Source organism: Lepus europaeus, assembly GCF_033115175.1.
Source record: "Lepus europaeus isolate LE1 chromosome 12 unlocalized genomic scaffold, mLepTim1.pri SUPER_12_unloc_2, whole genome shotgun sequence".
NCBI lineage: Eukaryota > Metazoa > Chordata > Mammalia > Lagomorpha > Leporidae > Lepus > Lepus europaeus.
Genome location: NW_026909002.1, coordinates 261,376 through 275,033, shown reverse-complemented (window position 1 = coordinate 275,033; position 13,658 = coordinate 261,376). Strand labels below are relative to the sequence as shown.

General features: G+C 40.5%; 1 long non-coding RNA gene across 1 annotated transcript in view; it reads right to left on the bottom strand.

The window, feature by feature from the left end:
- Window positions 1-1,189: 1,189 nt before the first annotated feature.
- The window catches only part of LOC133754292 (uncharacterized), a 104,458-nt gene continuing 91,989 nt past the window's right edge, over window positions 1,190-13,658 (bottom strand). Inside the window, exon 4 of the long non-coding RNA XR_009865191.1 lies at window positions 1,190-1,494. This is a non-coding gene — a long non-coding RNA (uncharacterized LOC133754292). The remainder of the gene's footprint in view (window positions 1,495-13,658) is intronic.

Sequence of the window (13,658 nt, the reverse complement as noted above, 5' to 3'; positions counted from 1 at the left end):
AGTACAGGTGGACAAAACCCTAAGATTGCTATGCAAATATTTTCAATACTTAGAAGAAATGTTTTCCTTTTACAAATGTAAAATAAGTTATTTTGCTTCATTATACTTAGTAGATCAACTATACTAAGAGTTCATGTCCTTCCTAAAATGCCACTGAAAGTAAAGAATTATAACAGAAGCTCCTTGATTTTATTACTCATAAAGTAAGTAGAAAACCACTATGAAATGCCACTTCACACCTACTAGAATGATCACAATCAAAAAACCAGATAACAGGGGTAGGCATTTGGCACAATGTGTTGAGGCACTTCTTGGGATGCTACCATCCCACATCCAAGTGCTTGGTTTGAATCTGGCTCTTCCACCTCTTTATTTTTTTTAAAAAATATGTGTTTCTTGTGGCTTTTTCAAGATTTTTTCTGTTTACTTGAAAGAGTTACAGAGAGGCAGAGATCAAGAGAGAGGTCCTGCATCTACTGGTTCACTCCTCAGATGGCTGCAACGGCTGGAGCTGCACACATCCAAAGCCAGGGGCCAGGAGACTCTTCTGGGTCTCCACATGGGTGCAGGGGCTCAAAGACTTGGGCCATCTTCTACTGCCTTCCCAGACCACAGCAGAGAGCTGGATAGGAAGAAGAGCAGTAGGGACAAGAACCAGTGCACATACGGGATGCTGGAGCCCCAGGCCAGGGCTTTAACCTGCTGTGCCACAGTGCCAGCCCCTCTTCCACCTCTTATCTAACTTCCTGCTAAAGTGAACTCTGGGTGGTATCAAGTGATGACTCAAGCACTTGGGCCCCTACCATTCACTTCAGAGATCTGCATGGAATTCCAGTCTCTTAGCTTTGGTTTGGCCCATTGTTATGGGCATTTGGGCAGTGAACCTGCAGATGGAAAATCTCTCCCCATCTGTTTCTCTGTTTCTGTTGGTTTGTCTGTCTCCCTGTCTTTCAAATAAATGAAAACAAATGAATAATAACTGGAAAAAAAGATATAAGTTTTGAGAAAATGTAGAGAGATACGAATTCTTGCATATTTCTAAAGAGAATGAAAATGGTGTGTTTTGGAAAACAGTTTGACGGTTCCTTAAAATATTAAACACAGAGTTGCCAGTGAAGCCAGCAATTTTTCACCCAGGCATTATACACAAGAGAGATTAAAAATTAAGCACACTGAAATGGCACATAAATATTCACAGCAACAGCATTCACAGCAGCCAAATGTGGAAACCACACCAATGTCCATCCGCTGATGAATGGATAAGGAAAGTGTGGCACATACTTACAATGACCCATAATTCAGCCATAAAAAGGGAACATTGATGAATGCTACCACAAGAATGAGCCTTGAAGTCCTTGGGCCTCTGCATGCATGTGGGAGACCAGGAAGAATCTCCTGGTTCCTGGCTTCAGATTGACACAGCCCTGGCCACTGTGGCCATTTGGGGAGTGAAGACTTCTCTCTCTCTGCCTCTGCCTCTCTGTAACTCTCCACCTGTCAAATAAATAAATAAATAAATGCATTTTTAAAAAAAAATCAAGGCATAATAAAAATGTGTTGGGAATAAGAGAGGGAATTTGGAAGAAGGATGGATAGCAGACCAGGTTCTGTGGAGGGAACAAGATTTGAGAGCATTCAGGAACAGAATAACTTCAAAGGGGTTCTAGGGGGAAGAATACTAAAAGATGTTTAAATTGTTGCCATGGGTAGATATGCCATGCCCTCATCTTCCTCTTTGTTGGGCTTTATGCACTTTGGTAGAGGCTACTCTGTTCTTTAGTAATGGTCTTTAGCAAATATGAATCCTTTTGAGGAAATAACGTGGAGTGGGCTGTTGCTAAGTCTATTTCTGATTCTGTAGAGTTAAAATACATTGTATATATAGAAAGCCTTATTTGAGAACAGAGTAGATGTTGAGGGCAAAAATCCCTGGGCATATTAGACTTTTTGTTCAAAACTTACATGGAGTCTGAGTTAATGCCTAGGTAACAATATGGTATAATAGAAATCTATGATTAGAAGGTAGCGTGGAGAGATCTAAAGGACCCCAGGAGGATGAACAGATCATTTAGTGTGTAGGGGGAATAGGACTGGGAATTCATCTCCCCCATGTTGTTCCTTCTCCCAAACTCTTGAACTTCTAGTATCTATGCTAAAGCTTTGTGATGTGGGCCTTGAAATCTGGTCTAGAAGGTACACACTTAGTTTCCAGTTTCTGATCATGTGGGCCATGTTGTTTGTCAGAAGGGCTTTTCTGAAACATGGCTGGGATACAGCTTGGTTTCCAAGGTATTCCTATTATTGACTTCCTGCCTTCTATTATTAAAGAGGAGCCTATGTTTTCTAATATTCTTGCAACAGAGGCATCAGTCAGGTGAGTAAACCAGAGCTACTAAGAGGGTTTAGCTCTTTCTTCTGTGCTAACACAGGAATTTAATGCTCTCAATTTCCCTCTAAGAACTGCTTTTGCTGGATACCACAAAATTTCCTAAGTTGAATTTTCATTTTAAAATAGTTTAAAATTCCTGCTGACATATCTTTGACCCATGTGTTAATATTGTGCTGATTAATCACCATGTATTTGGGGATTTTCTAGCTATCTTTCTGTTATTAAATGTTAGTTTTATTCCATTACGGTCAAAGAGTAGATTTAAGATTCCTATTTGTTCCAGTACTCTGGTACAGCAGGTAAAGCTGCATTCTACAGTGCTGCCATCTCATGTGGGTGCCGGTTCAAGACTTGGCTGCTCCACTTCCAATCCAGCTCTCTGCTATGTGCTGGGAAAGCAATAGAAGAGGGCCCAAGTCCTTGGGCCCCTGCATCCACATGGGAGACCTAAAAGAAGCTCCTGGCTCCTGGCTTTGGATCAGTGCAGCTTCAGCCATTGCAGCCAATTGTGGAGTGAATCAATGGATGGAAGACCTCTCTCCCTCTCTGCCTCTACTCTCTCCGTGCAACTTATATTTGATAAATGCCAACTAGGTCAAGTTGATTGATGGTGCTGTTCAGATAAACAATGTTTTTATGATTTTTTGCTTGCTGAATCTGTATCTTACTAAGAGAGACTTGCTGACATTCAAAAGTGGATTCATCTGTTTCTCCTGTGTTTCTATTTTTGCTTCATATACTTGTATTCTGACATTCTGTTTTTAAGTGTATACCTATTAAGGATTGCTATTACTTCTAGACAATTGACCCTTTTGTACATTCTGTTCTTTATTCCTGATAATTTTCCTTGTTCTAAAGTTTGCTTTGTCCAAAATTATATTCTACCCCCCTTTTCTTGATTAGTGTGAGCATGGTGTATTTTCCACTATCTCTTTACTTTCCATCTGTCTGTCTTTATATTTAACATGAGTGTATTGTAGGTAATATATTATCTTTCAGTCGGTAAAATTAGACGAATGACACTTAAGGCGATTTTCTCAGACTTGGGATATTATCTACCATGTCTGGAACTGTTGACTACTCATTGCAGCTTTTGTTTGTCTTCTGTGATTTTCAACAATAATTTCATTTACTCTTTGATTTAGATGATATTTTATTTACCCTCTCTTTAGTTTAGATGATATATTAAGGTATACAATACATTTTGATATAGGAGGATATTTCAAAAGGTTTGTGCAAAATGAAACTAAAAGACAGTTTGGTGGTGCCAGTGCTGTAGCATAGCAGGTAAAGCTGCCGCCTGCTGTGCCAGCATTCCATATGGGTGCCTGTTTGAATCCTTGCTGCTCTACTTCTGATCCGGCTCTCTGCTATTGCCTTGGAAAACGGAAGGTAGCACAAGTCCTTTTTTTTAAGATTTATTTATTCATTTATTTGAAACTCAGAGTTACACATGTAGGAAAGGAGAGGCAGAGAGAGTGAGAGAAAGGCCTTCCATCCACTGGCTCACTCCCCAGTTGGTCACAACAGGCAGAGCTGTGCTGATCTGAAGCCAGGAGCCAGGAGCTTTTTCTGGGTCTCCCAGTGAGTACAGGGGCCTGAGGATTTGGGCCATCTTCTACTGCTTTCCCGGGCCATGGCAGAGAGCTGGGTTGGAAGTGGAACAGCCAGGACTTGAACTGGAGCCCATATGGGATGCTGGCACTGCAGACGGTGGCTTTACCTGCTACGCCACAGTGCCAACCCCAATAAATCTGTTTTTAAAAAGATATTTTTGTTCAAAAGTTTGAAATTCATAGTTTTCTTTTTCTTTTTTCTTTTTTTTAAGGGTTTTCCTTCCATTGGTTTACTCCCCAAATGTCCGCTACGGCTGGCGCTGTGCCAATCCGAAGCCAGGAGCCAGGTGCTTCTTCCTGGTTTCCCATGTGGTTGAGGGTGCCCAACACCAGGGCGATCCTACACTGCCCTCCCAGCCCACAGCAGAGAGCTGGACTTAAAGAGGAGCAACCAGGACTAGAACCAGAGCCCACATGGGATGACGGCACCACAGGCAGAGGATTAACCAAGTGAGCCATGGCACCAGCCCCAAGTTTTCTTTTTCATAATATGCATTTCCATCAACTTTTTGAAGACTTGTCATACATAATGAAATGATTATTTCAAATATTCATGTTAGGTAACTAACATAGTCATAATCTGTTACTCCTTTGTAATTTGCTTTGTTTCATGATCATTCAAAAATCTGCTCTCTTAGCAAGTTTCCAGGACACAATGCAATATTACTAACCATAACCATAGGTCTCATGATGTACATTAGTTCTCTAGAATTCTTCATCCTCCATAACTACAACCTTGTATATGTTGACCCCTATCCTCTCCTCCTGCCACACCCACCACTAGTAGCTATCATTGTATTTTCTGTTCTATGTATTCAACTTTTAAATTTTCTTGTTAGACTTTCTATGTGAGACAACACAGTAGTTTTCTTTCTGTGTCATACTTATTTCCATTAGCATAATATCCTGCAGTTTCTTCACTATTGTTGTGAAAGGAAGGTTCTTCTTTTTCAAGGTCTCTGTAATTCTAACTATGAAGGCACTTCAAAAATTTTGGAAAATGCAAACTATGAAGAAACTTCATGGATTTCATTTTATGCCAAATACTTATCTTTAATTATATTTTCTGTGAATTTTTCAAAATATGTCATGTGTGTTTATCTCCACTCTCACAATTTCTTTATCCATTTTTTAGTTACTGGATTCTGAGGTTGTCTCCATATCTTGGCTATAGTTGCAATAAACATGGAGGTGCAGGTATCTTTATGAGGTGCTTAGTTCATTCCTTTGAGTAAAGTCTATTTTGTCTGATATAACTACATCTGTTCTCTTTTGGCTACTGGTTGCATGGAATATTTTTTTACAACTTTTCACTTTCAGCCTACGTGTGCCCTTAAAGCTAAAGTGAGTCTCTTACATGCATAAAGTTGGATATTGCTATTTTATTCATTCAGCCACTCTAATGGAAAAACTTAATCCACTTACATTTAAAATAATTATCAATATATAAGAATTTACTATTCCCATCTGTTCATTGTTTTCTGATTTTCTTGTTATGCTGTTATTCTTCTTTTATGATTTGATAATATTTTACATAAAAATTTCATGTGATTCAATCTTCTCTTCTTTCTCAGCTTACCAATAACTTTTCTTCCAAAATAATTCAGTGCCTGCATTAGAGATTGTAATATACATTCACAAGTCATCTAAGTCCATTTTCAAGTAACTAAACTTTTACAGGTAGTTTAGATATCTTATGATAAAGTCTTCCCAATTCCTCCTTCCTATTCTTTATCACAATAATTTCACTTATGCATATACTGTAATTACCCAAGTAGTCACCTTTCTTTAATTCTTAATTCAATTAAGAGTTAAAAAGTAAAAATTTTATTTTACTTTCATTTATTCCTTTAATTCTAATCTTTACATTTAATTTCTAATTAATTAAATTTAATTCCTGATCTTACAAATACATGTGATATAGCACACCCATCTGACATTTGGTTCTCATGCTTCCACATTGGAGGATGAGTCACCCAATTAGTAGAAAAGCCAATAGAAGGGAACTCAGAGCATGTAACTTTCATTCTGGGGTGTTTTCTGTGTATCCATGACCTTACTGAGGACTTCCACCAAAGGGAGATATGGTGGCTGAAAGAGGTTGAATTACTGAATGGGGTCTACACAGTAAGTCTTCTTACCTTGATCTCATATTCGTCCATTCAGAGAAATACCAGATGAGGCAGTGAGAACGTTTGTTACTCATGGACCATCTATTAAGTGTAGTGTCCGAAAGGAGGCGGCAGCAAGTAACCCCTCTTGATTGTGATGGAAGCTTCATAGTGGGTGGGAGGTTTTGCTGACAATAATGAGAGGGAAAGTAATCTTGCTCATCCTACTTTCTCAGCTTTAGGTACCCTTCAATTGTCACAGGATAATTTACTGAACTATTGATTATACTTTCCTGCCTGAAGGAACTCCAAAAAGAAAGAATGTAACTTTTCATGCTTGTCTTCTGAAGAGTTCTGGGTTCTTGGTCTCAGGAGCTATTAACAGTTTTTATGTTTCCTGAACAAAACCAGCTTCAATACATCTTTCGTACAGTGCTATCCAAATTCTCATGTAGGAGTGGCATTCATCTAGGTGTTCCTAGGAAGGGAAGATGAGGTTGAAGAAGATGAGCTAAGGGGTTGAAAGTTGGAGAGCTGCCTAACAGTACATTGTAAAGACAGGTTCTAAGTGGATGGGTCTGGTGTGGAAGTCATCCAGGAGGCAGTAGCGGTTCCTAAGGAATGAAATGATATTTGCTGAGATGACTAATGTTCAGGCTCCATTGTCTTGGGAGCTGCAACAAAACACTGCATTGGCCAACCATAGTATCTTTGTTTGACACTGGATACTAAGCTAAGTATACAAAAGGTCCCAAGAGTCACTCATATTGGATATTTTCCCACCTGTTAAAATTGAGGCTTTGAGCCAGATTTCATATAGGAAAATTAAGTACTGTGTGCCATAGTTTAGTGTTGTGGAACAAATTTGTGATTTCTGTATAGTATTCCATTTAATACTTAGAACAGTATGAAATCATTAACTTTATCCCCCTTTATAGAAAGACAATTTGAGTGAGAAGGTAATATTTATGAACATCTAGAGGGCAAACATGGAAGAGGGAGCCAGGAATAGAGAGATTCCTCCTGTTGTGAGAATGAATTTGGATGTAAGTGACAGCAAATATAACTCAACAAAAAAGAGAAGCTGTTGACTTGGGCACCTGAAAAAGTCTGGAAATGAGAATGGCCTTAGGCAGCAGTGTTCATGCTGGCCTAATGATACCATAAGGATTCATTTTCTAGCATTTCTTGGCTATATTTAGGCTGGCTTCACTATGTCTTTGTGTCTGGCAGTTTCACAGTTATATCCTTCAACCTTCAGCATAATTAAAAATGGGTTGTCTCTTGTATTAGTCCCTTCAAATGTATTAACATGGACACATCTAATCAGTCACTGTTGCCCAAAACAGAGGATGAACTTTTTGTCCAAATTTATCCTTAAAATAAGAGTATCAGGAAAAGACAATTCTACTTGCACATGATCTGAAACTAAGGATGGAGTTAGTTCCCCAAAGGGCAATAGTCAGAATATTTACCAAAAGTAAGTGAATGTTTGGTGACAAAATGATAACAAAGCAGATTTTTACTACTGCATTTCTGTTTTTGTTAAATTGAGGACACTGACTGAAGCTTAGAGATGCAGGAAGAATGCTGATTCTGTTCAGGTTCTGGAAGGGAAAAGAGTTGGGATGGACCTTGGTCACAGTGCTTAAAGAGGGCAGAAGCAGTTGGGGGCCCTCTTATCCAGATGGACAAAACATCTAATAACCTGGTCTATCTGTCTAATTCTTCTCTCATGCTTTTAGCCTCCATTCCAGGTAGTTACTCCAATCAATTCTCTAGAAATAATCAACAGGTACCTCTGCCTTCTGAAAAAATAGTTGTTCTTTCTTTTTGTACTTATTTGACAAGTAGAGTTAGACAGTGAGAGACAGAGAAAGGTCTTCCTTCCATTGGATCACCCCCCAAAAGGCCACTATGACCGGCACTGCACTCATCTGAAGCCAGGAGCCAGGTGCTTCCTCCTGGTCTCCCACGCAGGTGCAGGCACCCAAGCACTTAGGCCATCCTCCACTGCCCTCCTGGGCCACAACAGAGAGCTGGACAGGAAGAGGAGCAGGCAGAACTAGAACTGGTGCCCATATGGGATACCAGCGCCACAGGCTGAGGTGTGAAAAAATACAGTTTGACATTCTACTCTTTACATTTCTTGTCTGTACCCTCATGTAAAATGCTTAACCTATTCAGGAACTACAAACCACTTTAAATGTTCTCCCTAAGTCTCCAACAACCTTGTAATTTCCTCCCCTTTAAGGATAATTTTATGATCTACTGTGAACCACAAACCTGCAGAGATCACTCCAAACAGCTTGTATCAATATATTTTCATCTTTCTTGCCTGGCAAACTCCAATTCTCTGCATTTTCTACACTTTCTTTCTAAAAGGAAGTGATTCCTCTTTTATGAAATCGCACAATTAAGTATGTCAGTGGCAACATTAATTCACTATCTACAGAGGCCAGAGCTGTGGTGCAGGGTGTTAACACCACACGGAAGCACCGGAATCCCACAAAGTCACTTGTTCTAGTCCCGTCTGCTCCTCTTCCAATTTAGCTCTCTGCAATGGCATGGGAAAGCTGTAGACGATGGCCCAAGTCCTTGGGCCCCTGCACACATGTGGGAGACTCAGAGAATGTTCATGGCTCTTGGCTTTGGATCCACACAGCTCTGACCATTACAGCTCTCTGGGGAGTGAACCATTGGATGGAAGACCTCTCTCTCTGCCTCTACTCTCTTTGTTTAACTCTGACTTTCAAATAAATAAATCTTTTTAAAAAAATCATTTTCTACAACTAATAGTTCCATTACTGCTGTTAGAGCACCTGTTCATTGCTCCAGTGATTACCTTGTGTTAGGAATGTTCCAAGCATTTGGAACATCAGGGAGATGATAGACTCAATTTTGGTGAAGCTTACATTATATTTTTTTAAGATTTATTTGAGGCCATTGCCGTGGCTTAACAGACTAATCCTCCACTTTGCGGTGCTGGTACACCGGGTTCTAGTCTCGGTTGGAGCGCTGGATTCTATCCCGGTTGCCCCTCTTCCAGGCCAGCTCTCTGCTATGGCCTGGGAAGGCAGTGGAGGATGGCCCAAGTTCTTAGGCCCTGCACCTGCATGGGAGACCAGGAGAAGCGCCTGGCTCCTGGCTTCAGATCAGCATGAATCACCAGCCACACTGGCCATTGGGGGGTGAACCAATGGCAAAAAGGAAGACTTTTCTCTCTGTCTCTCTCTCTCACTATCCACTCTGCCTGTCAAAAAAAAAAAAAAAAAAAAGATGTATTTGGGGGGCCGGCGCCATGGCTCACTTGGTTAATCCTCCACCTGTGGTGCCGGCATCCCATATGGGTGCCCGGATCTAGTCCCAGTTGCTCCTCTTCCTGTCCAGTTTTCTGCTGTGGCCTGGGAGGGCAGTGAAGGATCGCCCAAGTGCTTGAGCACCTGCATACATGTGGGAGACCAGGAGGAAGCACCTGGCTCCTGGCTCCAGATTGATGCAGCACACTGGCCGTAGTGGCCATTTGAGGGGTGAACCAACAGAAGGAAGCCCTTTCTCTGTCTCTGTCTCTGTCTCTGTCTCTCTCTTTCTATAATGCTGTCAAAAATATTTATTTATTTGAAAATCAGAGTTACACAGGGAGAGGAAGAGACAGACTGAGACAGAGGGAGAGAGTGTGAGTGAGGGAGAGAGAGAGAGAGAGACTTTCCATTCACTGGTTCACTCTTCAACTGGCTACAACAGCCGGCAATGTGCCAGGCCAAAGCCAGGAGTCAGGAGCTTCCTGCAGTTCTCCCACCATGGGTGCAGGGACCCAAGCACTTGGAGCATCCTCTGCTGCCTTCCCAGGCACATTAGCAGGGAGCTAGAGTGTATGGGATGCTAGATTCACAGGTGGTGGCTAAACTGGCTTTGACACAATGCTGGGCCCTATTTTTTTTCTTATTTTTTTTGCTTTTGTATGCAAAACTAAACTACTTTTAAAAAAATATTTATTTATTTGAAAGGCAGAGCTAAAGAGAGACAAGAGGCAGAGGCAGAGAGAGAGAGAGAGGTCTTCCATCTGCTGGTTCACTTCTCAGGTGGCCACAAGGCCGGAGCGGAGCCTACTGGAACCCAGGGGCCAGCAGCTTCTTCCAGGTCTCACATGTGGGTGCAGGGGTCCAGCACTTGGGCCATTTTCCATTGCTTTCCCAGGCAGCAGCAGAGAGCTAGATTGCACTTTCCTAAACTTCTTCATCCTCCTCATCCACTGAACAAATGTGCTAGACCAGCACAGAGGAAAAAGCAACCAACAGATGGTAACTTTTCGAAATAATAACTTAAAAATACTGCAGAGCACTTGACTCTACTCCCTCCTGTAGGCCTGCCTTCCTACTATACTGAAAGATGTTTCCTGGGGACACCTGGTTTGGTCATCCAAGCTGGGATCTGTCCTTCCATTCCAGTTCAAAATACTATCAACAGAAGAAGTTTAGTAAAATCCACCCTCTGTTGTTTCTTGTATTTGCTACATGCCTTACAGTATTTCCAGTCACAGGATAAGAAATAAAAAATTAGAATGTTTAGCTTAATTACTTTGCAGACTGAGATTGTGTTTCCTTAGCATTGCTCTGTTCCCAGCATTTGGTAATTAGCATGTAGTGGAGCACAGGAGCATCTAGTGAAATGAATGAGCAACGGAAGAATTCTGAGGGGTCACCTGGTGCAGCTTCCTCTGGGGGCCAGGATGGGGTGGGGTCAGTTAGGACGGGATACATATGGGTGGACCCACAACTAGAGAGGCTGGGCCACATGCAGGCGTGAGGCTTGAAAGGTGGCGCTGTTTGGTTCACTCCCTATTGCAGTGATGGGCCCCAGTCTCACCTCAGGCTTCTGCATTCTCTATTGTGTCTGGAAGACCAGAGTTGAGATTTGCCTAAAACATGGAGGGTCTGGAAAAGACTTCCAGACACCCGGGACATGGACACTCATCTCGTCCTTGCAGGGAGGACTCTTCCTTTCTCTGTCTTCCATTTCAATCCCACAATGCAGCACCCGTAAGTCTGGGCTCTCCTGAATTCCCGTCTTCCCCAACTGCCACGATGCAGGCTGGCCACTCCTGAATTCTCGCGATGTGCCAAACTCCCGCAATGCAGCCAACTCAGGTCAAGAACTTAATTTCAGGGAAGCTGGTGCCATGGCATTAACAGGTAAAGCTACCACCTGAAGTGCTGGCATCCCATGTGGTGCTGGTTCAATCCTGGCTGCTTTACTTCCTATCTAGCTCTTAGCTGTGGCCTGGGAAAGCAGGAGAAGATGGTCTAAGTCCTGGGCCCCTGTGGCCATGTCAGAGACCCAGAAGAAGCTCCAGGCCCCTGGCTCAGATGGACCCAGCTCTAGCTTGTGTGGCCACTTTGGAAGTGAACCAGCAGATGGATGACTTTTCTCCCTCTCTTTGCCTCTGCCTCTCTGTAACTCTGCCTTTTGAATAAATAAGTGTTTTTTTTTAAAAAAAAAAAACCCTTAATTTTGTAATCAATGTTTTATTGTGGTGTGCATGTTCACATTCTGAGTCAAAATTTAAGCATTCCCAATTAAGTTAAATGCCTCATTTCAAAGCCAAAATATCCCATTCCATATCAGATTTTATATTTACTTATTTGCTATTTTTATCTACCTAGACTCTTGGTTTCCTTTTGATTCAATATAACCTATTGCTGTCAACATTTATTTTGATGTCACAGATCTAGCTACTTACTTCAATCTGACTTCTGTATTTTATTCCTATCATGTGTCATTATATGCCCATAAAAAGATGTTTCACTGATTTTCTTCTTTGCTGTTTTTGTTTTGGTGATTTCTTTCATTTTTATTTATGTGCTTCCTTTCTCTTTGATACTCTTTTGAAAAATTGCTTAAGGTAGAATGCTAATGGTCCTGGTTTGAGAACTTTCTATTCTGATATAGACATGTAGATCTAAATATTTATCTCCAATGCTATAACTATATCTCATAAATTTCACTGTTTTGTGACTGCTTTTCATTCCACTCAAAATACCTCCCAATTTTCCTTTTGAGTTCCTCATTAATTCTAAGATTACATTTAATTTCTAGGTACTTATGTATTTTCATATTTTTTGGTATTGATTATAATACTTTTTTATTGTAGGAGGATATGCTTCATCTAATTTGAAGTTTTAACTTTTTTGTGATTTTTTTTCTTAATTTTGGCATTTTAGTTGTACCTTCTTCTATTGATTTGTGAAGTATACTACAGATGTTAATTATACCAAATAGTTTGCTACTGTGTTCAAGCCTTCTATGTCCTTACTGCCCCTTTTTGAAAAGAAAAACTATGAAATGATTCTCATTTTTGTATGTAACATTATTTTTTTCTAAAGTTTACTTTCTGTATAATTAATATAGTTGGTTAACAGAGATAATCTAGCTTTTTTATTTCTGCTCCTGAGACAGGATAATTTTAATTAGGAATCCCTCAAGTTCACTAATGTTTTTTTTTTCTTTTACTTGCACAAATGTGCAATTAAACCTCTCTAGTGAGTTTTTATTTCAGTTGTTCATTCCAGCTTCAAAATTGCTATGTGGTTCCTTTTCATAACTTCGTTTTACTGATATTCTTTATTTGTTGATATCAGTTTCCTGATTTTCATTAGTTTTTTTTTTATCTGCTTGAACATATTTCTAACAATTGACTTATTGTCTTCTAGTAATTCCAGTATCTGAACCTCCTAGGAAGAATCTGTTAATTTCCTATTTGTTATGAATTAATCATACTGTCTTGTCTCTTGGCATATCTTGTATTTCTTTCATTTGAATAGTGGATATTTTGAGGCAACTTTGGAAATAAGATTCTCTAGGATTAGTTGTTGTTATGACTGTGAGTTGTAGGCGTGGTTTCTTTAGTGAATTTTTCAAACTATTTTAAAATAACTATTCTGAGACCTTCAAAAGTAGCATTGTGCTGGGGTGTGGAAAGGGGCAAGGGTAAGCTAGCATGTTCTAATGCTTTGTGTAGTGCTTCAGTGCTTTTGCTCCTGGTTATGTGTTTGTTTGGTGGCTGTATATTTTTGCTAGCTTCCAGAGGGCCAATGTGTTTTAATCTGATGGATTTTCCATATTTCTGAGGAGGGCTAACTCCCTAGAATTCTCATTGGCCATTTTGCTGCCATCTCTTCCCTGTGCCCAGATTTTTTTGATTACAATGATTTATGTTTTTCTATACTTTTATTTTAAATGTATTGCTTTATATGTTTTTAAAGATTTTATCTATTTATTTGAGAAGTAGAGTTGTAGACAGTGAGATGGAGAGAAAGGTCTTCCCTCCATTGGGTTCATCCCCAAATGGCTGCAATGGCCAGAGCTGTGCCAATATGAAGCTAGGAAACAGGTGTTTCTTCCTGGTCTCCCATGTGGCTGCAGGGTCCCAAGCACTTCAGCCATCCTCCACTGCCTTACCAGTCCACAGCAGAGAGCTGGATTGGAAGAAGAGCAGCTGGGATTAGAACTGGTTCCCATATGGGTTGCCGGTGCCACAGATGG